The sequence below is a fragment of the Rousettus aegyptiacus genome, unplaced genomic scaffold, assembly GCF_014176215.1.
Source record: "Rousettus aegyptiacus isolate mRouAeg1 unplaced genomic scaffold, mRouAeg1.p scaffold_m13_p_9, whole genome shotgun sequence".
Taxonomy (NCBI): Eukaryota; Metazoa; Chordata; class Mammalia; order Chiroptera; family Pteropodidae; genus Rousettus; species Rousettus aegyptiacus.
In genome coordinates, this window is record NW_023416312.1 from 6,438,466 (window position 1) to 6,465,226 (window position 26,761).

Sequence of the window (26,761 nt, forward strand, 5' to 3'; positions counted from 1 at the left end):
TTGACACATGAGTGATAGTATTTTGAGGGAGATTTTTTTCCTGTTGCCCCCACTTAGGTAAGTTTCTGTCAGGGAAGTGACAAAAACAGCTGGAGGTTGTGGGTGGTGGCTCTGGGGAAGGGAATTGTCATTCAGATGCCTTTATAAAGAGGTCAACTACAGCCAAGATAGGGGGTGAGGAGAAGTGGGTGGGAATGAGGGTGTGACCTTTATGGGTTGTTAAGAGAAGAGCTTATGGTTCCTCCTCTCTACCTCCCATGAACCACTATGGTCAGAGGAGTTAGGTTTGGTGAGGAAACTGACTACACCCTCCAAAGATGGAGGGTGTAGAAATGACAAGGCCAATCATACCCCTTGGTCACTTCGGGTGCCTTGAGTTACAAGCCTGGCAGGTGATGATGGTGGGAAGGGTGGTAGTGGGAGAGGACAAGATATAAATCGAATACAACATTTAATTTTTAAACTGGATTGATTTTTAATAGCTGAAAAAGACCTAAAAGTTGTTAAAACCGTCCAAGGTGTCAAGGGACACAAAAGGCAAATTTGCCATAAAAACATGGTTCAAAGTAGTGATTGAAGAAAAATAAACTGCTTCAAGTTTATAGGCCATGGAATTGAGCCTGCTCAGTTATGGCCAATCCTTACAAAGTCCTCACTGTGGGCCAGGTACTCCGCTAAGCATTTCACAAATAGTAACTGGTCTAGACCTGTGAAGCGAGTGCTATTATTATCATCATCATCCCCATTTTAGAGAGAACTTGAACAATTTTCCCAAGGACAAAACTAGAGCTGACATTTGAATGCAGGTGATCTGGATTCCAAGTTTATGGTTTTAGCCACTAAGCTACACTGGCTTTGCCAACCATCCACTTTTATTCTATTCTGGTGTGGTTTTCCCTTTTGGGTCTTTTGAGGCTGACATTTCTGTTCTCTACACTGTTTGTGGTTAAAATTAGTGACTACAGGACAGGGATAGAGGTTTTAATAGTTTAAAATGAGGTACTGGACTCACATTTCTCAAATGACATTTTCCCAAATGGTATGAACTTTAAATGAAAACATGTAAGATCTGACAGTCTGATTTAAGCTCTGAGCAGGGCCAAGGAATAACTAATGTTCACCTCTTTCTACAAACACTAGAAATTCACACAATGATTTGACTCTTAAGCTTTTCTCCTAGATCTTGATTGTATTTCGAGGTCTAGGCTCAGATGGGCATTTCATAAATGCTTTTTGGCAATGATTAGAAGGTTTATTTAGTCTTCTAGACTTGTCTCACATATATCCAGGATAAAAAAGTCTGACATCTTGATGACCACTTATTAATTTATTATTGAGACCCATAATGCGCAGCATGCATGAGCTCTGACATCTGTACTAGGGTACTTCTGTGGCATCTAATAGAAACTCTGACTTAAACTGCTTTGAAAGCAAGCAAAAGGCAGAATTTATTTAAGCAAGTCAGAGGCATTATCAAGCACTCAGGTTTTTTATCTTTCTATTTTTCAGCTCTGCCTTATTTAGTGTATAGGTGTTGACCTAAGACTGGTTTTCCTCCTAGTCACAAAATGGTGGCCAGTGGCAATCGGGGTATTTGCTTCCTCGTTCATCTGACAGGATAGACAGGGAAAACGTCTCTCCCAAACCACAGGATGTTAAATCCTTTCTTTTAGTTTTATAGGACCACACATTGATTAACTAAGACTAATCGGTACCCACACCCTGGAAGTGTGAATACCTGAACACAAATAGGGTTCTATCAGAAGAAGGAAGGCGCAAATAGATGCTGGGGAGGCTCTGAAGCTGTTTCTTCATGTGGAAAATGGTGACCTAACAGAATCTTGCAGGAAACCATGACGCTCAGCAATAATGTATGTACAGTTGCCAGATTTAGCATATAAAAATAGAGAATGCCCAGTGAAATTTGAATTTCAGATAAACAGCAAATAATTTTTTAGTGTAAGTATGTGTACTTCTTTTTACAAACACTATATAAATTTACACATTAATTTGGTTTGTAAGCTTTTCGCCCAGATCCTGATTGCGTTATGAGATCTGGACCCAGAGGGGCATTTCAAAAATGTTTTGTTTTTGATGATGATTATAAAGCTTATGTAGTGTTCTACCCTTCTTTCACATGTATCCAGGATAAAAATACTCATTTATACTAAAAAAATTATTTGTTGTTTATCTGAAATCCAAATTTAATGGGCCTCCTGTATTTTATCTGGCAACTCTAAATGTATGTAACATTCCTGGCACATAGCAGGCATTTATTCAGTGGTATTAGTGTTCCTTCTACATAAGAGTTCAGTTAAATGGCAGCATGGTATTTAACTCTTACTAACCTTCTAGAAAAGATATACTTTTGATCAAAATGGCAGTTAACTGACGTGGATGTGGCTGGCTCCAATAAACTCTTCACTGGTACTCAAAACCAAATCAAAGCAAATGTCCCTAAGTTGAAGGTCATATTCATATATCTAGGATGGCACATTATAAAGCATCTAATATTACCACTTAAACTAAATTGGACCTATATCAAAGGATATTCAGTTACTGGTTTTTCCTTATCTTATTCTGATTCTATACAGATAAACTATTCTTCATTTAATATACAGGGATGAAAATGGAGCAACTGCCTCAGGAATTCTGCCTCTAGGTGGGGGAAGGTTGAGGTCATAGCACTGTTACTTTGCATCTGGAGGAGGCAGGAGACTTTGCAAAGCTCTGCTGTTGCCTTTGACTCCATTTTCCCTGACTGCTAATTTACTATTCCTACCTGTAAAAATTTCTAATATGCTTCCTGAAAAGCTGAAGAGAAAGCAGGCACCTTTATTTCCTCACTCAATGTTCGCCATGTTATGAAAAAGAAAATCCTATTGGCTTGGCACAGAGAAGCCAAATCCAGAATATTGTTACATATTGTTACCAGATTCACCACGGGAACAGATTAAGTTAATTTTATCTAAAATATCTATTTCCCATTGCAGTACAGTACTGCATATTTCTAATTTGGTGGCTGCTATGACCTCATACACTGCTTATTTTCTGTTCTTTTCTTTTTCTTCTTTTCCTGTGCTTTTCTGAAAAAAAAAATTCCTCTTTGCTTCTTTAAGTGAAATCATGCAGTTTTGCATAGATTTGTCTGCAATAGCTTTAAAAAATTTATTTTTATTCTCAATTTTCAAAAAGTGGCACTGGAAATCTCTCCTTCCATTTCATCACCTCTTTATCCTCATTGGAAACCTGATCCATGGTGGGTATTAAGATCTTTACATTTCTACTGGTTGGGCGATGACTTCATTGCTTTCATGCCAGCTGGGGAATCTCGTGTGGTGGAGCATTGGACCAAAGCGGAGCTGTGGGTTGCTGCCGCTGCCGCAACAGCCGTTCGCATGCATCCAGCTGCTGTGTAAGGAATCCTCAGGCTAGTCGTTCTTTGCTCCTAATTCACCCAAGGGATCGCGGGCTGCTGGATGAGTGTACTTGTGAATGTGCATATTATATGTGTGTGTGTATGTGCGTGTGTGTGCATGCACAGCCGCAACAGTTGGACAGCGGCAGCAATGGACTTCGATATTATTTTTACCAACGACAGGGATAAACCGTCTTTCATCTTTTATTTCCAAGCGGTGCCTGGGTTCCCGCTACAAATGTGCTCTTCCCGCTCTTCCCGGACCCCCCTTCCCCTGCACGTGTCCCTCCTGAGAGAGGCCAGGATAGCTGCGCTGCAGGCAGGATTCCCCATTTTTTCCCGCAGTGACAGGCGGATTCCCGGGCCTCCTCTGCCCCCCGCCCCCGCAGCCACCCCTTTCCCAGTCACGATCCCTTCACCGCGTTCCTCTCCCCGCCCCGACAGCTCGCGGCTTGGGCCCCGCCCCTCGCAGGCACCCAGCCCAGGTTGCTAGGGCCTGGCGGGGCAACCAAACGTGGCGCGCGAGGAGGCGCGGCGCGCGCGCGCGCGCGAAAGGCAAGTTCATACAAGGAACCAGTAGTCTTCGGCTTCGGGGACCCGAGCACGAGCGGCGCGGGCAGGGCGCGCGAGCCCGAGCTCGAGCACGAGCGCTCTCTCCGCATTGGCTCCTACCAGAAATAGGTGGGGCTGAGGAGCTTCCCCATTGGCCTGAACGGGACGGCCGGGGCGGGGCAGTTAGCATATTAGGCTGCGCGTTCGCTTTTGCGAGAGGGCGGGGCCAGAGGTTTCGATTAGTTGTTCCTGCAGCTGGGGAAGGTAAAGCGGCAACGGCGGCTTCAGGAGCTGTGGGTTCCCGGGCTGGAAGCTGGGGGCTCGTGGGGTGAGTAGTCGCGCCGCCACCCTCCTGTCAGGCCTTCTTGCCTTCACATCGGCCCTGCGCCCACTCAGTTTCTCCCTAGGGAGGGGACCCACCTGGTCCCCCGGGCAGACTTGAGAAGGGGCGGCGGCGCGGGTACCCCCGGAACTGGTCGGTGCGGCGAGGGCGCCCCAGCCTGGAGTGACCCCCTTGCAGCGCCCCATTGCGCCGCTGGAAGGGTTTCCCCGTCGAGGTGCTGGAGCTGTATTTTGGGGTGTGGGGAGATGAGAGGATATGAGGAGGGGCGGCGGGTCAAGGCCGCCCCGCGGGGCTCCCCTTAGCGGCGGGTCTGCGGCGTTCCCGCCGCCCCCGCGGCGCTGGCTCCCTCGGGCTTGCGGCGAGGGAAGCCCCTTCCCGCCGGGGAGAAGCCTTTGCACCGGAGCCCCCCTCCCGAGTTCCGAGAGAGCCCGGGACCCACCGAGGGCTGCGAGTCGCGGCCCTGGCCCAGCTGACCTTGGCTTCCCGCGAGGGTGGTCGAGAGACCCACCGCCTGCCCCGCGGCTCCTCCAGCCTCTCCCGAACAAGTTTCAGGCGTTGCAATGAAGTTCAAGACTGGCATCGTGAGGAGGAGCAAAATTGGCCCTTTCCCAGACGTTCGTACCCTTTGTACCCTCATAGAAATCAAATCCTGGGGTTTGGAACCATCTAGCAGAACGAACAGGTTCTGCTCGCATTGACTCGTTTTGTGCCCACGTTGGGGAAAAAAATAACCCGAACATATTTCAGTGTAAAGGCAGCTCTTCCTTGAGGGTTTTGTTTTTCGCTTCACTTGAGTGCTAAAGCACAGATGCCTGAATAAGAAAAACCTGACCTTAGTTTCTTAGATTAGACGGACGCAGTGATATTTAAGTAGTTGCATATCCATGTTCTGTTTAACACAATCTATTTTAATTGGCTGAAATTTAAGCTGATTTTAGAAAGTATCGCAGACACAGAATAATTTTTTCCCGTGCATCTGAATTAGGTTGGTTTGGACGTAACGGTTATGTAGTTAATGTGAAAGATTACACAAATTAATTTGAGAACATTTGACTGAAACAGGAGACAAATATGGTCAGAACAGGATAGGATTATCTATCGTTTTAGGTAACATCTGCTGGAACATTTCCAGCTTGTTCCTTTCTTGCCTTTAGGGTTACAAAAAAGGCATCTTTATCGAGGCTATTCTGATTTATGTGAATGACATTTAAATGTAAATTTGTTTTTAATTCTTTTAAGAGTTTTCAAATGTTTTATAAAATGTATAGAAGCTATGTTTACTTGTCTCTGATGTCGAAGCGGGGGTAGTATCTTTAACCCAATTAGGGTTCATTAATAATAAATTTTTTAAAGCGTGTACATCATTTTGAGGACATGATAGTTGAGTACCTTAGCGATTTTTAATTTCTTTATTAAAAGTACTATTTTGGGTTTGAGCATTTTTGGCGTTGACATTGGAACAGGAGTAAGGAAGCCTGCAGCAGTATTACCAGTTTGACACCACCAGTGGGTGTTTCTGTTGACAAATGCAGAGAAGAGAACATTTGGGAAGGAAATCTTTTTTTCCCCCCCTCGGGTGGTGTCGGGGTGGGGGTGGGGGTGAAGGGGGAAGGAGCCAGAAGAGAGAAGCCGTAGAACTAAAGCTGCCAGCACAGTGTATGCTGAGCATTTCACAAGTACACGGAAACCTAATTAGGATAAAAAAAATTCAGTTTGGTTGTATTAAATAATAGAACTCCACAAGAGGCATGCTAAATAAAGTTAATCATTTCTCTAACATTAAATAATCTATTTCAAAGACGTTGGAGGGTCTTCAATTGGAGAGAGTGTCAAATCCTTGAATTGTCTTGCATTTTTAAAACATAATGCAACACTGAATTTGATATATATGTATATATAAGTTTAGTATTCTAATTTTGCTTATTTAGCATGTTTCCTAAGCCTAATTGTTTTAAAAACAAAACTTGGTATATTTTTTAAAATAATTAGAAATAAGCATTCTTTCTCTAGAGAGGATTCCTTTTTTCCGGCTCAGATTTGTAATTTATTCATGACTTTTGGGCTTGTGGTAGGGATGGATATTTTTACCCCTTTATCTCAGGTTTTTGATGTTTACTTATGCAAGCTCCCTGGACAGAATCTGCCATTATTTTCATTGTAATTTTCTCGGAGTTATTTAAACTAGAGTGTGGCATCTACAGTATTCCCTGGGGTTTCAAAAGAAAAGGCTCCTATTGAGGGAAATTGCAGGGCCATCTCGCATAGATGAGTAATAGAAGGTTGACTGATTGCGAATCAGATGTATTCAGTTCCAAATATGCTGCATGGGGTTAAGGCAGTCTCATTTAATGAGAACCAGATTTTAGGTGGTATTTCTACTTTGAAGGTGCTGTATTGTTAACATTACAAAGTGAAACACAGAGGTGGAGAAATTACTTCAAGTATGTCCCCCCCCTACTCACCCACCCCCGACCAGCCTTGTTTCTCCACTGTGTCCAAGAATCTGAGAGACTCAACAATGGTTGCATTGTTGGAAATGACAGTGGCTTCTGTTGCAGGAATTTAACCTTTCATTATGATTTATGTTTCAATTTATTTTGTAATAGAAAATTCAGCTATATCTGAGAATATGGCTGTAGGAAATTTTAAGGAGGTAAGCAGAGAAAATAAGCCTTCTTCAGCTTGCCTGTTATAAAAGTTTACCTTTTTTCCCCTTCCATTTCGATAACTTGGATGGTTATCTCCTTTATTTTCTCTAGATAATAGAAGGTACGCTAATATGGTACTTTGTTTTTGGCAGTTAGTTGGGGATATGACTTTTTCATGTAGTAAATCGATGTCAAATAATAACAAGGCATTTGAGAACAAATGGAATTCACATGCACAGATCCAAAATGAGAGGGAAGTCTTTTAGGTAACCCTAACTCGGGTACAAGAACAGCAAAATTTGAAGTATTAAGTTTCTAGGTAGAAAAGGCTGTTTAATCAGCATTGGATAATTTTATATTCTAAAGTTTAATTTATTGGCAATGTCAAATTTCTTGCTAGAGGAGGAGAAAGAATCTCAAAGAATCTAAAAGATTATCATCTGGTGATGGTGTCAGTTGGATCACATTTCAACTTAGGAAAACAATGCAATTAAAAGACTACATTTAAACTTTCTGTTTGGGAGGCTTTTCCAATTTACTTTCCATCTTAAACTGTATGTTAGAAATTTTTTTGGCAATGCATAACTTTAGCATTTGGATTCAAATTCTTGATCGTTTCTAGAATGTTTCCTTTATATAGAGCAGTGCACGGATGACTGAATTGCACAAAGGTCTGGCCTATTTCTCGTTCAAGTTTTTGTATACTTCTTAATACTGAGAAATGAACTTGGGTGCGATTATGCTGGTAGGTATGAAAGCCAAGAATACGGAGAAATGAACTTGGATACGGTTATGTTGGTGGGTATGAAAGCCAAGAGTGAGGACCTCCTACCCGAAGAGACTGATAACATTTAGACAATTCATGATAACATTTAGACAATTCAGATTTGGGAATTAACAGAAAATTATTACATTAAAGGAAGCTAGCCCATTCAGGTCTTTGAGATTGATTGTCAGCACTTTGAATTAAGTGAGCTCTTTATGTATTTAGAAATATTTTTGTTTGAGATAGTTCTATTAGGTTCAAGTTTTGGGTGTTGTCTCTCTTTGGGGCAATCTTCTCTATAATTATTATCCATTTATTGAGCCTTACTGAATACCAGATACTATGGCAAATAACTTATTTGCATGAATATATGTGCATACATGTGTTGTACGAAGTAGGTGTTTTTCTTAATTCCTGTGTACATTTGGCCAAATGGGCTCAGAGAGAGCAAATAATTTGTCCTGATTACCCAGCTAGTCAGCAGCAGAGGCAAAACTTTCATCCAAACCGGTCTAACTCGAACCTGTGCTCTTCAAACCCGAGCTTTCTGCTTCTCTTTATGAATCTGATTCCATTCCTGGGGTGGGGGGAGGGGGAGTACTAGAGGTAAAAATGTGCCTCCTACAGTTCACAGGCTACACTGGCCGCCTAACCTTTAGTCATGTGGGAGGTGGACTCAGATTCATCTGCACTGCTGGATAGGACAACTGGAAGTGCAGACTTTTCTAACAGGGTCATTAGTTTCCTCATAAATGAAGGTTGTACCTAATTATTTACACCCCAAAATGAGTAGCCGTTTCTAATTAACCACTTGGTATTTCATGTTTTTGCATGTTCCATTATAACTTTTGACCGACTTTGATTAAATTTGCTACACTAATAAAGGCTATGAAGATATTCTTTGAATTCAATTTTGTGGTTTGATGAACTCTTGAAGTAAAATGGCAGCCATTACAATTGCAGATAGTATCTCTTCTGTAAATGTAATGACCTAAGTGAAATGAAATCTGGAGGTAAAGTCTACAGAGGTATGTTAGTTGCTTATTAATACATAGAAATTAGACTCTGACAAAAATCCTTCTACTTGAGAGTTCTCTGCTACTTAAAGCCTCTTAATGATTTTGTGTGTGTGTGTGTGTGTGTGTGTGTGTGTGTGTTTAAACAAGACTCATCTCTAAGAGAGCCAAACCATTGCTTAGCCAAAAGGAATTCTCAGAAGTCTGTGATAGGGAGGGAAAGGACTTAATATTTTATTCAGAAATTGATGAGAATCACTTTTGTCACTTATTAGAGTTAGAAAGGAGTGATGAATATCACTTCAGGGCCAGAAATCATCTTGGCCAAAGTAGGACAGTTATTCTACAAAGATGAGACCTACACATAAATAGTTTTTGTGTATTTCTTTACCAAGTACAGGTTTTCAGTATGCATTTTTAACAGCTTTATCGAGGTGTACTTTACATACCATAAAATTCACCTGTTTTAAGTGTACCATTTAATGATTATTTTGTAGTAAATTTATGCAGTTGTTTAGCCATCACTACAAACCAATTTTAGAATGTTTTCGTCACCACAAAAAGATCCCTCCTGCCAACATGCATTTTTTTTACCTTCCTTACTTGTTTCTACCTAGATACCTTTAACACCAGACACTGATAAATCATGTAGATCTTAAAAGATACCTTTTAAAAATATGTTCTTACACATTATTACAATTTCTTAGTACTTTTTATATTTTCACAAATTTTTGCCTAAACATAATACATAGCAAAATATAAAGGATAGTACTGCAAATGGCATAAATTACCTTGTCTTTGTGGTTTTGATTTGATTTTTGTCTTGGTCTTTTTTAAACTAGCAAATAAAATACAATGTTCTTAAAAATATATTGGAAACGCAGGAAAAAGAAATCAAGGCAAAAGTCATGTAATTATTGAGCAAGAAATTTTTTTTTTTGAAAGATTGAAGACCATGGGCAAAATCATTGGTTTTCTTGATTTTAAGCCGCTAACATTGCGCGTTTTACTGTTTGAGCTCTAATCCCCTTTGAGAGACCCATGCCTACTGTGCATGCTATAGAGCGGTTCTCATAAAATTCAGGTATTCAAACTTGTCTGCTTTCTGCATTGCTTCAGACCGGATCATTGTGGGATTTAGAAACAGCTTAACCTGAGAGATCTGTAGCCGCCTTGCATCATTTTCCTGCCTGCATTATTTTCTTTTTAGTTATCCTCAAGCGTGGATATTGTGGGGGTGGTGGGAGATGAAGCAGTAAAGCTAACTTGGGAACGACTTGTACAGGATATTCTGATGTTCACAGGTGCTCTTCTTTGCCCAGTATACTGTGTGTGTAGATGGACACTGCAGATAAGATAGCTTAGGGATGCTAATTTTGGGGTTTGCCTAACAGAGGTATGTGACGGTTTGGTTGGCAGTAAAGTGTTTTTAAAACTGTCTAACCTTTCATTGCTTTTAGATGAACATTTCTGGATGAAAAGTGATCCTTACAAGTGCCAGGCAGGTAAATCAATAACTCCTTATGTGGTAGTTTGTGTCTGGATTTTCAATGACCAACAGAATGGACAGCAGTGCTAATAGTTTACTGTAAATTCAATCATAACCAGTTTGAAAAAGGTTACCTTAAAAAAAAAACTCTTAACAGCTATGGCTGTATATGATTCTGTTGTTTGCATCCTTTGTAAGAGAAAGTTCTAATATCACATAGTAACATATGAAGTGCCTTCTGACATTATAACTTTTTTGACTTAAAGGGAAATAGTGATTTTGAAAGTAACAGCTTGGTTTCTGGAAGTTAAAACATAAGGATGAGAGAGAGAGAGAAAGAGTGTGTGTGTGTGTGTATTTTTTAAGACTGCCTTAAATTTTAGGTAAATTGCAATTTCAGATCTCAGTTTGTATTATGCCTAAAGATTAGGTTCTTGGCAGTGCAAGATTGTATTATAATAATCAGATTAAGTGCACATTCACTCATGTGAGGAATATATGGCAGCTAACAATGGGGATATATAATAGTTGAAGAACGACTTACTGACTTGGATTTACCCAGTTACTCACCCCAATATTGGCCAAGAGTAGAAACTAGCTTCCTGATGAGTAGAATCCTTCAGAGAGTACAAAGGCTGGTTCAGGTGTCACATATCCTAGCATTTATTCACATGCCCCACCCTGGTTTGTCAGCCAGTTCTAGGACATGTTAGCTTTACTCGCTAATAATTATGATTAGTAATACTGCCACTAAAATTCAAGATTAGCATTGCAAAGGAAAAGAAAAGGTTTTAATTGTTAATAATCAAAACTAGGTGAGGGAGACAAAAGCTAATTTTGTGCAAATTGGCATTTCATACTTTATCAGTCATCTTTCAAAAACAAGCTGTCCTACATCCTGAAGATCTGTTCTTCATTTAGCAAATACTAATTGAGTGTCTACTACGGACCAGACTGTGATAGAGGCTGGACAGAGTGATATATGAAAGAGAAGTAGACCCTGCCCTCAAATAATTTACGGTCTTGAGATGGAAGCAGAGGAGAAGTACAAGACACTATGGGAGTATATGACAGGGGCTCTATCCTGAGGGGAACAGGTAGGAAGGACATACTGAGCAGGTAACATTAAGTGAGACATAAAGGATGAGAAGGACATGGTCTAGTTAGGGAAATAAGTTTTCCTGGCAGAAGGTGCAAATGCCCTCTGGCAAAGTGAGAGGCAGAGGCTTTTGAAAAATGGGACCTTTTCAAGAACTGAAAGAAATCCGAATGGCTGGAAAGTACAGAAACAGGTGATGAAGCAGGAGTAGGCTGGGGCCAGGTCTCGAAAAGGCTTAGTAAAGGCCAGCTGCTGGGCTTTTGAACTATCCTAAGTCTCCTGGGAAGCTATTGAAGGTTTTCAGCAGAGATGTGACATGAAATGAAATGCCACAAAAAAACAAGAGTTTCCGCTCAATGAAACCTTGATAACTTACCTAAAGAGTCAAATCTCTGCAGGGTAGAATTTTCTTCTCTAATCTCATTAAAGTTTTTGCAGTTGCTTCCTTGATTGATTGTCATCTGTGATACTCTTTTCATTGTTTTTGTAGAAATTACGTTTAATTTTCCAAAGGCTCCTCATTTTCTTTTATCTTTCACCATTTTGTTAACCTTATATAGGAATGTCATTTCTATTTATAACTGAGTTAAAATTTTTTTCTAACAATTTTAGCTCTCTTCCATATTTAAACTTAAAACTCTGCTGTTTTTTTTCCCCCAGACACCTTTAATCTGCTCAGGGTATTTAATGATTTAATAAAATGTTTCATTAACTGTCAACATTAAATTTGTTTTATTCCCCCCCCCCAAATACAACGTCTTAGGTCTAGTTTAATATTTTTTCAGCACTTGTACTATTTCATAGTTGATAAAATCTCATTCGAGCACCGACAGTGTTTTTAGAGAATTTTATTAATATTGTTTAGGCTTACCAATCATTAGCAGGAGTACCATTTTCAAATCTGGTTTATGCTCTGTCATCGTTTCATTTTTAATATTAAACTGGTCTCTGTTGAGCTGCTTATGTTCAAGCGAGCTGCTCTATATGTGCTGTAAAGGTGTTATTTTATATATCCTAATTTGTTTGTTTCTCTTTCTATGGTAAATGTCCCTTTGCCTAGTTCTTTTTTGGAAATCCTTAGCCATGCTAAATTTTTGCTTGCCTTGATGATTGAATGGACAGTCATTCAGGTCTTCCTTGGTGTAAAGTTGTTAGTTTGTGCCTGTATGGAATGCCATTGCCCACTTTCCCCTCCACATATACAAAGAAGTCACAGCATCATTTCCTTCTTCAAATATTTCCTTTGAAATCTACATTTTGATGCAGCCTCTAACTTAGCTCACTTTGGCCTTAACTTCTGAGGCTTTTCTGAATCATTCTATACCTGCTCTGTATTCTTGTTGCTTTAATCTTTTTTCCTCTCTTTTTCTCTCTTTTTTCTGGTGCTGGTAACTTGAAGAGTTTGCAGTGGTTTGTGTCATTACTTTTTTCATGTCCTATCCAGCCCAGGTCATTTATTTTAAACGAGTTGCCTCATTTCACATTTTTGAGTTTGAAACTGATGTTTTTGTGCTAGTGGTTTCTGTAGCATCCAAAGCAACTGCCCTTGATTTAGAGTTGTGCTTTCAAGTCTGTCCCTTTGTGCAGGATTGGGAAAGGAAGGCCATACTTGTCTTTCTTTGGCTGACAGGGTAAAGGTTTGGGTATCTTGATGTCAAGTGTTGTTCAGGCAACTGAAAGGGTGTCAGCATCATGGTAAGTGATAGACAAAGCCAAGCTGCGGTGTTGTGTTATGTAGTTTGTAATCTGGCACAAGAGGCGGAAAACAATGACGAAGGTACAGGATGATATATACGTGCAGATGAAAATACAGGGTTCTGGTACTCTAGGCCAGAACAGGTGCACTTCACGCAGACTTAAGGGGACTGGGAAAGGCAGTGATTCCTGAGAGTTTGTGAAGAGTCTTAAAGGAGGCCGAGAATGTCAGGTGGAGGAAGGAGTTTCCAGGCAGACCATAATATTCAAAGACATGGATTTCAGAATGAGCATATCAAGCTGGAAGGGTAGTAAGAAACAACATGGATTTATGTATTGCACTCCTCGCTTTGATGCTTGGACCCCAGCTACATCCCAGGATCTTGATTTTCTTTCTTTATGACCATCTTTTGGCTTTTTTTCCTGCCCATTTTCACTTTTACCTGAGAGTATAGGAGGGACATACTAAGACCAGGAGTTTAAATAGGAGTGGGCCTTTGAAAATATGGCTAAACAGATGGTATCGCTTTCCTACCGGAAGCTCCGTGGAGACATGGAGTGCTGACTGTTGCCTCAGCATCTAGCGCATTTCCTGGCACATCGGAAATGCTCAATAAATATTTCTCTTATGAAAGGTACCTCTTTTTGGTCCCCTCCCCATCTCCTCCTGTCAGTACCTTCTTCCTTGTTCAGTAGCTTCTCTTCCCTGTCAGATACCTATCTTGTGGTTCTTCCTCTCTGCTTGCCCTACAGACACACTTCTCCTGGATCTAGTCACTGGGCCTGTTACAATTGTATCCACATAGTGTTTTTGACTGTGCTGATGCCACACAAGTGCTAGTGGCTCTCTGTGGGACTCCCGAAACTTTTCTACCAACATTTACAGTATGGAAGATGAGGGGGAGGCCAAAGGTGACACCTGTAAGAGAGACGTTTCTTTGAGCTTTTTTCCGTGATTTACTGCAGGAATTCATTGACGTGCTGAGCTCTATTCCATAATAAATTCGTGCGTGCATGCGCATGTGTGTTTGTATATATCTGCATTTTACATTACTTTGCCATTAAGCAAAACAGACATTTTCTGAAGATGTTTGCTTATTTATCATGTGCCCCCCCCATTACTGTTTATGTTCCTCAGATTAGGAAGCTTCTTTTAAGTATGTGACCACATCAAGGTAAAAGATTTGCCTTACAAAAAGGCCCTCTGGGGATGCAATGTCTTCACCAAAGGATCCACTGTACAATAATAGTCGGTTAGTTAGATGGAGGTTTTTGTTTTGTTTTTTAGCATGTGTAGTGGACTTTTAAATACCCTCTCTCTATTTTTTGTAATTTCTTATATTACAGATTTCGCTTTCCCAGAAAACTCAAATCCCTAATCTTTTTTACAGCTAGGATATGGGCTTGTGACCTAGGTTTGACCAGTTATTTACAGAGAGTGAGACTTCTGAGCATTGTGAGGTGGCCATCATGTGTAGTTGATTGATGGCCTGTTGAGCATGTTGACACGTGTTTGATTTTTAAGGAGGGGCAATAGCAGAGCTTATGGAATTATCTCTAGTGGCATTGGTGCTAAATGGTGGTGTCTTCATATTCTCTGATCATCTGTGATTTGTGCTTAGGTGTATTAAGTTTGGAATATTTTCAACCATTATCTCCTCAGATATTTTTGCCCCATTCTCCTATTTCTGTGATTCCAACTACCAGTATGTTAGAATATTTTATTTTGTCCCACAGCTCTTGAATGTTTTGTTTTATTTTGTTTTCACTCTCTTCTCGAAGTGTTTCGGTTGGGGCCATGTCTATTGTCCTGTCTTCAAGTTCACTGGTTCGTTCTTTGGCTGAATAGAGTCTACTGAATAGCTTATTGAAAGCACTCTTATCTCTTAACTGTTTTTAATTTTTAGTATCTTCATTTTATTCTTATAGTTTCCATCTCTGCCGAATTACCCATCTGATTTTGCGTGTTGTTCTCTTTTTGGGTTAGAGCCCTACACATATTACTTATAGTATTTAAAATTTCATTTTAGATATTTCCAATATTTGATTCTATGTCTAGGTCTGATACTTCTTTGACTTTTGAGTATTTCTTTTCTTTGCCTTTTCGTATACCTTGTGATTTTTTTTTGTTGCATTTTATTGTTGCATTTTTGTTGTTTGCATTTGTGTTGACCTATTTTGTAGAATAGAGACTAATGTGCATAATTTTGATGTCTGTAAGTGCACCTTTAGTGCAGGGATTTGAATTAATCTAGTTAAGGGTTGGGCTGGGTTTGAGTTTGGTTGTTGCTGTGGTTACCCTCATTGTACCTCAGTCTTCAAATTCTCTTGGAGATACTTTGCGATTAGGGTGGGAATCAATTTTATTCTGAATTTCAGATCTTCCTTTTGAACTGTGCCTTAAGAGCATCTTTGTACTTGCTCTTGTTCTTCTGACCCTCTATTGGTAGCATTCTGTTGTTTACTTGCTACTGGACCGTTGGTTACCTTTGAGGTAGGGAGGGAGTGGTGGTGGTGGGCTGTGGCTGTGTTCTTTGGTTCTGATTAAACCCCAGGATTAGGCCTGCAGCCTGTCCCAAGGTCTTGCCCCTCCCCCACCCTCCCCTGGCTATCCTGGTGGGCTCAGTGTGGAATCTTGTCCCTCTCCCAGGAGTAGGGTACTCGCCTTTTTTACCAGCTGCAGTGAGTGTCCACTAATGCTTTAAGGGTAGAAAGAAGTGCTTATTGATCTTCCTTTCACAGATATGAAGGCTTTTCTTCTCTAGTGGAGATAGGGAGAGAAGGGTCTGGGTGATTTTCTTGTTCCCAAGGCACTGCTGCGGTGCCCTTCCCCCAAGGCTTGCATCATAATGGGCATTCCTAAGGGCTTTTGCCTCTATGCGAGTGCCTGGTGGGATTGGTGGAGGAAGATCCTGCAGAAAGTTGGGGTCTTCCCAATTTCTCTACCCCCCTTCCCCTTCCCCAGTGGTCTCATAGTGTCCCTTCAGCAAACCACATCAGGCTTTTATCAATTTGCCAGTTATTCTAGCTGAACTCCTGCTGTAATCGTGTCCAGTTGCGGACTACCCCAGGTGAGCACATGGCTGTCTTCCTCCTTGTAGGCCCTGTCTCTACAAAGATACCGAGCCAATTGGTTGTTCCATGATATGTTTAGTTAAAAGAAAGTCATGAATTTGAAATTAATCCAGATCTTTTTCAGTGGAAAAGGGAAGGGCAGCTATGTTCCTTCTAACTTTCTTGTTCCAGGGTAAAAGACATGTTTGGTTACCCTTAAAATTTTAACATTTGCGTTTAACTTAGTCTAAGCTTAATGATTATTCCCATCCTCCTGAATAAGACAAAGATTTTAAAATGGTTTATCTTTTAATCCTCATTCCCTCGTCCATGGTAGTTATTTTATATGCTTTAGTTTTGCCTTGTTTAAGCCACCTTAAGCCTATAAAAATAATGAATATTTTTACTCATCAAATTTCTTTGCTCACCATTCTTCATTTACCCCATTTCTTCCTTTTAGGTTGTTTCTTTATAACGTTCTCAAATGGTTCTTTTACTAAAAGCCTGTTAGTAGTATACTTGGTCTTGGCATTTCTGAAAGTCTTTATTTACTTCACTTTTTTCTCTTGATTAATTGTTGGGGGGGTGGGTAACAGGGTTTTACAGTGACAATTATTTTCTCTATTGTGTTTTGACAAGTCTTGTTAAAAAGAAGTCTTTAGTCAGTTCAAATGTAATTTCTTTGTATGGAGGTAATTATCTTTTCTCTTAGGCTACCTTTAAGATTTTTCCTTGTTTTTGATTTTCTGCAGTTTCTTCCTGATATCTTTGAATGTGGATTTTGTTTTGTCACACTTATTTGGGATACTCCCATCAATCTGAAGACTCATGTTACCTTCAGTTGTGGAAAAATATCTTAGTCACTGTCTTTTAAAATATTGCTCCTCCATTTTCCATTTCTGGAACCATTATTTAGATATCTGTTGGAGTTTTTCATTGTATTCTTCACATGGCTTAAATTTTCTTTAATATTTCCTGTTTTTACTTGTAAGTGATTTCCTGTACTCTTGTTAGAATACACTGATTTCTTTTTGGCTGTGTCTAGTCTATTATTTTCTAATCCATTTATTGAAAATTCTTACTAAAAACATTTGACTATATTTTTACATGTCAAAAAATTTTTTAAACTGCTCTTTAATTTTCATAAGGGCATTTTCTGTGAACATTTTAAAATAAAATTTTGTTTGCCTCTTTTGGCTTATTTTCTTAGCTGTAGTTCTTAAGGAACAAAATCTCTCATTTATATTCTCCCCCCTCCCTCCCTCCCTTTAAATTTCGTGTGTGTGTGTTTTATACAATATTTGACAATTTGGAAATTACCTGTGCCCAGTTTGTGGGATGCTTCTTTGGATGGCTTTGCATTTGTCTCTGATGGGGGGGCCCTTTGGGTTCACTGCTTCTGGAGAGTTTTTGACCTATTCTTAGATGGGTTTCTTTAAAAAAAAATTTTTTTTTAATTTAAAAATTTTTATTTAAAAAATTATTGGGGTGGCATTGGTTAATAAAACCATAGATTTCAAGTGTACAGTTCAACAATATGTCATATGTATATTGCATTGTGTGTTCCCCACCCAATGTTAAATTTCCTGTCACCAATAATTTGACTACCTTTATCCCTACCTTCCTCCACCCTCTCCCCCTTCCCTCTGGTATCACTCATCTACTGTCATGTCCATGAGTCTGTCTGTCATGTTTATTTGTTGCTTTCAGTTTTATATCCCAAATATAAGTTAAATCATATGGTTCTTAACTTTTTCTGACTTATTTTGCTTAGCATGATGATCTCGGGATCTGTTCATGTCGCAAATGGCAATATTTTATCTTATGGCTGAGTAATATTCCATTAAATATATGTACCACATTTTCTTTATGCAATTACCTATCAAAGGACACTTCGGTTGCTTCCATGTCCTGGCCACGGTGAATAATGCTGCTATGAACACTGGTGTGCAAATATCTTTTTGGATAACTGTTTCCAAGGGTTTTTTTGGGTTAGTACCCCGAAGAGGGATTGCTGGGTCACATGGTAATTCTATTCTTCGTTTTTTGCTCAGATGGGGTTGTGACATATAGAGAGTGGTGTGTATTTGGGTGCCATATCTGTGGTAGAGCAAAGAGTTGGGTTTTCCGTTTTGCTTTGGTTACTCCTGTGCACAGCCCAGGGCTGCTGTGTGTAGCTTTTCTTTTTTCTTATTTACCCAAGGGCAATCCTTTGTATCTGTTGGCTTCATGCTGGTGGTTCACTTCTGGCTTCTTTCCAATGCACAGACCTGAGGCAATGTCTTTGGTGTCCTGGTCCCATAATTATTTGCGTTTGCAGCCCTTGGTTTAGAGGGCAGGACTGAGCAGGTTTTTGGCCTGTGAAGAATCTCATTTAACGAGCTTCTTGTCTTTGTAGCCACTCCTTTCTATTTTAGTTTTCCTACCTGTTGGTCAGGAAGTAGTTCATCCAGTTAAGAACCAGAAAGTACTTGTAACTACAGGGTCTTCCAGCTTGAACAGGTTACTTACCAAAAGTTCATTTAGATGTTGATTGTGTAGGACTCAGTTCATATTGTCTGATAGGAATGATGTTATTGAAAAATGGGTTAGTTTCCAGGTAACTCTCAGGGGTCTGTTCTTTCCATTATGTGGTTGAAGTTTGTATAGACTCTTTGGGACTGTAGTCAGTATGAAGGTGATTCCCATGGGGAGGGGCATTTTAATATTCTCGGTGAGAGAAGGGAGCGTGGTGGTTTCCAGCCTTATTGGTCTTCTGTGGTGTGACCTGCCAGCTACTGGTTCCTGTTCGTGTTACCATCCCTAGCCACTGTTCTCAGTCCTGCCTCTGAATCATCACCACTCATGCTTCGCACACAACCTTGCCTTGACTCATTGAGAACTTTGAGGGCCTTCTGGCTCCACGTACAAATTTATCGGTTCCTTTGTCCCCAGAGCTGTCCTTTCCTCCTCTCTCAGATGATGGGGTGCTTGAGGCCAGTCCTTTGCCCAGGGTCCTCAGCTGCGCCGTTGCTGCTTTGACAGATTTTTCGCATCAGTTATTCCCCCTCTAGTCCCCCCCGCCCCCACACATGAGTATCCCAGTGTTTCTCAACCAGGGATGATTTTGCTACCTGGGGGACACTTGGCAATGTCTGGAGACATTTTTGGTTTTCATAACTGGGGGTGGTGGTGGTGGTGTGCATGCTACTGGCATCTGGCGGGGAGAGGCTAGGGATGCTGCCAAACCTTATAATGCACAGTGCAGCCCCCACAGCAAAGAATTACCTAGGCCAAAATGTTGGTAGTGCCGAGGTTCAGTAACCTTGCAGCATCCTTAGTCTTGCTCGTGACGCCTTTGTTTTCCCCTGCTCTTTATCTTATTCTTACGGTTCTCATCCTAGAAAATCTTTCCTGAACCATTTGTCCACCTCTCTCCTAGCTGCCTAACCCTCTCCTCCCCTTCTCATCTAAACTTCTGAGAGGGTGGTCCAGTGGTCTATACACAGTCTATTCATTTCTCATTCCTCAAATTTCACCTCTTGCTCTCTGGCTTTGCACCCCTCACTACTAAAACTGCATTCCCCCTGCCCTAAGATTGCCTATCACCTCTTGTGCGCTGCATGCATCTAGTGCTTTCAGTCAGTCCTAATTTTACTTAACTTTTCTGTTGCACCTGCCACTGTTAATGTTCCCCTGGCATCCTGATTGTCCATGTCCTTAAGTTTCTTTCTCTGCATCCTCCACGGGCTCATCTAGATCCACTTACTCCTTACTGCTGTTAACCTGGATTTGACTTCTTGGCCAAGTGTTGTCATAGGTCGTCGTTTCAATTACGCCCACCCAGAGTTTCAGTTCTACTTATATGCAGATGTTTTTCTAAATTCTTCCTGACCTTTTCCCTATAAACTTCAGACTCATTCTTAATAACCTGCTGGAAATCTACACCTGAGTATTTTACTGGTACCTGAAACTCAGCATATCTAATGTGCAAGTGCAGCATCCTTTCCTCAGACTTGTGCCTCCTCCTTAATTAAAAAAAAAAAAAAGGTCTCGTTAATGTTTCCACCAACCGCCCAGGCTGCTAAGGTAGAGATAGTTGGGTCTTGTCCAACTTAGATATATTATCTACAGTTGCTGATATGATATATAAATCTGATCTCGATGTTATCACTGACCCGCTTGACAGCCAGCCTTGGTGCTTTCAAGTTGATAGGAGAACGTCTGAATTCCCTTATTTGGCCTGTCAGGCTCTCTGGTGTGTTCTCTGCCTACCTGCCTCTTCAGCCTCACATCCTTTCCCTGTCTTCCTCGAACACTGTGCTCCAGCATGTAGAGTTCCCAATGAAATTGTTTCAAATTTGATGTCTTCGTTTATGCTATCTCCTTGGCCTTGTATGCAGTGTTTTCCTGCAGTTTGTTGGGTGCTAGCTCTCTGGGTGGTGGGATTCCCTATTTCTCATGGAAGCTACAGTTAATTGGCACCTTTCTCCACTTCTCTGGCTCAACGTTATTGAGTAGGAGTCATTGTCTGAACTATCCTTTTAGAGAGCCGGGACTAGGTAAATGCTGGCATTAGTCCTGCTGAAAGAGAGCAGGCAGGTGGTAGGCATGGGTAAAGGTGTTTTACAGCTCTTCCGTTGTGTGGTTTATTATTAGCCCTTTCTTTTCTTAGCTCCTACTACCTATAGTTTTGTTATCTCAAGGGTTCTTCTGGAAAAATACGTCTTTTAGGGGGATCTCTTATTTGCCTACGTGAAGTTGTAGGTTCTTCAGCTCTGTTGGGTTTTGCCATCATCTATTCAGTCTTAATCTGCTTCGTAGCTCCTTCAGCTTCTCACTGATCTAACTGCTGGAGCATCTACATTCCCATAATTGCTCTGTGTGCACTTATTTTTATATTTCTTTTGCCTATTTCAGTGGGTTTTAATGTGGGAGGAAAGGTAAACACATGTGTTCGGTTAGCCATTCTAAAGCAGAACTTCAAATGCCCTGTATGTCATGTGGTTTCTCCTTTTTCTCTATTGTATGATATCTTTTAACATGAATCCTTGGGTATACTTTTGATCAACTTCTTAGAACACTAGCTTATATCCCCCTTGGGAATCACCGGTGGAGGGTGTAGAGGAAACATGCTGATTCGCTTGAAGGAAAGGTTACCAGTTAAAATTTTTTATTATTTTGGCCAGTCGGTGAGCATTACTGTTTTTTGGATTAAAAAAAAAATTAGTTGTGAGATCGAACATTTATTTTTGGCTATTTGTATTTTTCTTTGTACATTTTCATGTTGATTTTTTTTTAAACTACTTTTTGGTAGGATTCACTTGAGTCTTTTAACATGAAATAAGCAAACGCTGCCCAATGTAAGATCCATTGCTCATTTTTGAAGTTTCGATTTATTATCTGGTTCTTGGAAAATGAAAAACTCCAGTCCTGGTTTTGTAATTATTAATACCTCACATGGCGGCTATGAAAATGAAATGAAATAACATAGATAAAGTGCTCAACACAGTACTTGGTATATAACAGACAGCAGTAAATATTAGTTCCTTTTGTACATTCTTTCTCCTTTGCCAGAGTATTAAAGTAACTACAGTATTTCATACTCCAGCACATGTATTTACTGAACCCTTGTTAAATGAAGGGCAGCATGCCAAATACCCCGAGGGGTACAGAGATATTTAAGGCTGCTTCCTGTTCAGGGGTAAACATTAGCTTACTGTATATATTTTTACCTTTCTAGGGTTTTTTTTTTAACATGCTGTTCTGAGAACCTTTCAGTCTTTAAACTGTTGTTTTATTTGAGCACAGAACACTTTAGGGATGATGTGCATCATTTAGGCCATTACATTTCTATGAGAATAGTTATTAGCTCCTCTTTATAGATGGTGACCCTGAAGGGTGGGTGGTCTGCCCAACTTCTGGCTGGGATATATGGGGATGTAGAAGAATGCTAACTATTGTACTTCCAGCCTCAGTAGGTGCTGAATAAATACTTGTTGAAAGAATGAATCTTTTATTAAATAGTACGTTAAGCCCATTCCTAAATTGCTCCTCTACTTCTTAGTGTTTTTCTTTCTCCCTTTGTATTTTATGTTACTACAGCAGTTAAAATAGCTTTCAAATTCGATGGTTGGTAGAAAAGACGTCAGGAGTCGGAAGACAGATGCTACACTGTTTTAGTCATGCTGAAAAATAGATTTTTGTGCTGGTACTGATTGTATTTGCCAATTAATTATGTTTTTTCCCTGGTGCTGATTGTCTGCAAGGCCACCTTTCTGGTTCCTATAACAGCTGCAAGGGCTTCCCAAGTTTGAGCCAGGGTAAATGGCCCCACTTGTCACACTCTAATGATGACTCTGTGGTTAATAATCAGGTTATTTATTTATTTATTTTTTAAGCCCTAGTAAAGCAGGGAATGATTAGCAATTATAATTAGGCTCTGGAGATTCGAGGGGAAAACTTTAATGGCCAGACTAGAAAATATACAATCTTTAATGGAATAAGTGATTAACATCTCAGTTTGCTCTGTGTTTAGCTTGTTGGTTGCCTTTTTTTCTGAGTATGGATCAGCTGACTGAAGTTCAGTGTCATTTTTCGTGTTTGAACCATACTTGTAATCCATCCTATCTATTCAGTAGGTTGTTTTGATTTCTTGAAAGTGGAGCAATAATAGACAACTTATGAAACCATCTAGTGCAGAACCGTAGTTCTTTCCAGTGTTTTCCTGTCTTTTAATATTATCTAACCCATACCTAATTTGATAGCCACACTTTTAAAGCGAGTCATTACCTTCCTCAAATCTTACCAAAGCATCCAACATAATTTTCACAGAAACTGCACCTTTTAATTGGTTTACATATTATTTAGTTGAAAACCATGCGATAGGTATTACAAGAAGAGTTGACAAATAGTGTTTTGAAAGAAATGCAACTAACTTTTGGAAGCGAAGCATGCAGTTCAGTTTAAGGGAGCAGAAGTGTGAAGTTGAACTAAATAGTACCTATTAACCAAAAACATTTGTACTGTTGGCATCAGCTGGTCTGTTTTACAGAGATGGTGGGGAGATGGGAACATCAGATCTGTTAAGAGACATGCTGGAGGGCCAGTCTGGCTTGAGTGCACAGTTGCAAGCAGACTTTTGTAATGCATTTTATACTTTTAAGGAAGTCCATTCTCTGTGAATAATATGCCTTTTTACAATGTAACAGAGATGTCAGTTATTCAGAGTGCCTGGAGAAAAATCACTCTTCAAATAAGATTGCTGTGAAGCCTTTTTCCCCAAGTAGTTTCTTCCTTCTCCTAGACATAGGTCGTTTCTACCTCTTCTGGGCATGTAAAATACCTGGCATAGTAGACCTTTTGGGGTACAATTCAAGTACCCAATCATTTGACTAGTGGCTCCATTTCCATCGTTGCAGAATGCTGTCAGACAGCACTGGTGTAGAACGTGGTTCCAGAGTTACACCTGGAGAGTTGGAAAAGCTTGAGTTGCTTTCTGGCATTATTGTGACCTGTACTTCTTCCATCAAGGAAGTCAGGGAACTTTTGTTTTACCCTGAGGGCCTGGGACAGTAGTAGGTACTCGGAAAAAATCCAAGTCTTAAGAGTTTGGATAAAAACAGGGCTGGCTCTGCATTTTCAAAATAGGGACTTAGCTGGTTTCATTCAATATATGTCCTCGGGTCCTTTTTGAAAGAGGGTTTCTTTTTTAAGCAGTCATTCTTTTTTTCGCCCAGTTCAATTGAGGTGTAATTGATGACAAGTGAAACTGTATATATTTAAAGTGTACAACGTGATGATTTTTATGCAGGACAGGTCAAGGCAGGGAGACCAACCCTCGCACTGAGAGAAGAGGGTCCTTTGGCAGAGAGTATAGAAGGTATTTAAGTTAAAATCAAAAGGAAAGTTTATTAGAAAAGGGGGAACACTGCACAGGTAGTGTGGTCTCCTCTCAGAGGCAGTGAGTAGGACAGTGAGAGTCAGTAAAGGCACTGAGACCCTGAGTGTTCAGGGAATTCAGTTTATATGTCATTCTTTAGTTCCCATTTCCTTTGATATGGACAGTGAGGAAGGGGAAGAGTATGTAGCATGAGAGGCCTGCTGGCATTTCTCAGCCTTTAATCCATAGGTTCCCCATGATTTTAGCCATGGGGAATGAATGATTTTATTTTGTGTAGGGCACCACTTAAGGGCTCTGTTTTTCCTGTTTCCCTTTCACAGGCGTAGGGAATGGGTCGTTAGCAATCCCAGCAGAAATCTTCCTTTGTTCTGAAGATGTCCTCCTGGTCTGGCTGCAGAGCTGATCAGCATATTGCAGTCTTTGAATGTAGCTTGATTTAACATTTTTAATTCTCTTGCTGCTTCCCTACATTAATTTAATACACATGGGCATTGTGGAATGATTACCACAATCAAGTTAATTAACACATCCATTGCCTCATAGTTACTCCATTATCTCACATAGTTTTGTTTTGTTTTTTGGAGGTGAGAACACTTAAGATTTACTCTTAGCAAATTTCAGGTATACAGTATAGTAGTGGTATTAACTCCAGTTACCATGCTGTACATTGGATTCTCAGAACTTATTCATCTTATAACTGAAGGTTTTTACCCTTTGACCAACATCTCTCCATTTCCTCCCAGCCCCTGGCAACCAGCATTCTACTGTTTCTATGAGTTTCACTTTTTAAAATTTTAGATTCCACATATAACTACAGTATTTGTCTTTTTCCCTGGTTTATTTCACTTAGCATAAAGCCTTCCGGGTTCATCCATATTGTCTCAAATGGCAGAATTTCCCTTTTTAAAAGATAGCCGAATAGTATTCCATTTTATATAACCCCTCCTCCGCCATTTTCTTTATTCATTCATCCATCAGCAGACACTAAGTTTCTGTAACTTGCTTATTGTGAATAATGCTGCGGTGAACCATTGGAGTGTAGATAGCTCTTTGAGATACCAATTTGCTTTCTTCAGATATAAACCTAGAAGTGGGATTGCTGGATCACGTAATAGCTGTATTTTTAAATTTTTGAGGCACTATAGAGGGTTTGTAAAACAAATTTCATCACAGTGAAAACTTTTCTAGGTTCTTATCACTTATCAAAGGGGATTCAGCAGGTAGCCCATTATGTTAGAGGGCTATGGTTTGGTGGAATGTACCACAGTGAAATTTTCAGTTTCCAAATTTGATATTCACAGTACTATATGTAATGTCTCAGGGAAGCTATAATTGGACATGATGGAAATATTTACATGAACCGTTCACTCTCATGGGTTTCACATTTAGTGAGAGTGGTTTGCAGTGATTGGAGCAAGTTTCCTGAATCTTTTTTTCCACTTTATTGTATGGTAAAGGACAATTTATCCATTCTTTTTTTAATGGATATTTAGACTGCTTCTTGTTTTTGACCGATACAAATAAAACTACTATGTGCATGTCTTTTGTTGGGCAGGTGCTTTCATTTCTCTTGGGTTACATAATTTTTATAGTGGCATGGGGAAAAGCAGGCAGGCCATTCTCTCCGAATTCCCACGTGTTAACCACTTGGAAGCTCTCAGAAACCTGCCCTTGGGCCCTGCCCTCTTCTCACTGGCTACCAACCCCCTTGCTTAGGTTACTACCTAAGTGCTTTCCACAAGTCGTACCTTATTAACATAAAGAGAGACACCTTCCTCAACACAGGAAATTCCAAGGGTTTTAGGAGCTCTGTGTTAGAAACTGGAACAAAGACCAAAATATGTATCACAATATCACATTAACATATTAAAGACATTCAATCTTTTTTTCATTTTTATTATTTGGTAAAGAGGAGGTGTATATAGTCACCCATTGACTTTTTAAACTATTTCCTGGTAAAGGATAGTCAACACTTAATAAGGTGTAAGGTATACAAAACATCAACGAACAGCTCATTAAATTGTCACAAAACCAACACTTAACGTAACTTGACTCAGGTGAAGACAAAACAAACATTGCAAATCTCCAAAAGTTATTGGTATATCAAGGGCTGGGAGTGATGGATGTGATCTGCCCCCAGTTCAGACAACAAGCCTGCATTTTCTATAGAGGATTTAAAATCAATAAAATTACTGACCAAAAGTTGGTCTGCTTTTTATCATCACCATGCATTGACCATTTAAAAAAATGTATGTGTGTGTGTAATATCTACTTTACTCTTTGGCTTACCTGGTCACTCTCTTTTTGATTAATAGAAATTTTTAATTTTAATATAGTCTAGTTTATCTGCACCATTTAGTGCTTGTTTCCACAGAGATATAATCTTCTATGTTACCTTTTAGGAGCTTTATTGTTTTGACTTTTACACTGAAATATATAATTAACCTGAAATTAATGTTTATGTATGGTATGAGTTAGAGGTCAAGTTAAATTTTGTTCCATTATGCATATTCAAATGACTTAGCACCATTTATTGCAAAGATCTAACTTTCTTTGCTGGTCTACAGTGCTAACATTGTTGTGCAAGCATCCATTTCATACGTGATCATTTCTTTCTTTTTTAAAAAAAATAATTTAAATTTTATGGTGACATTGGTTAAGGAAATCCGATAAGTTTCAGCTGTTTATTATAAATATATGATCCATTTCTGTGCTTTTTTTTCATGTTTGTCTAATATATTGTCTTAATGGCTGCCTTATAATAAGTCCTGATATCTAGAGAGAAAGTCTTGTGTCAAG

The 26,761-nt window shown here is 39.9% G+C and overlaps 1 protein-coding gene across 4 annotated transcripts in view; it reads left to right on the top strand.

The window, feature by feature from the left end:
* The first annotated feature begins 4,192 nt into the window (after positions 1-4,192).
* The window catches only part of CDKL5 (cyclin dependent kinase like 5), a 146,355-nt gene continuing 123,786 nt past the window's right edge, over positions 4,193-26,761 (top strand). For all 4 annotated transcript variants that reach the window (XM_036226435.1, XM_036226436.1, XM_016152779.2 and 1 more), the window contains exon 1: positions 4,193-4,298. The gene's annotated coding sequence lies outside the window, so the exon portion shown is untranslated. The remainder of the gene's footprint in view (positions 4,299-26,761) is intronic.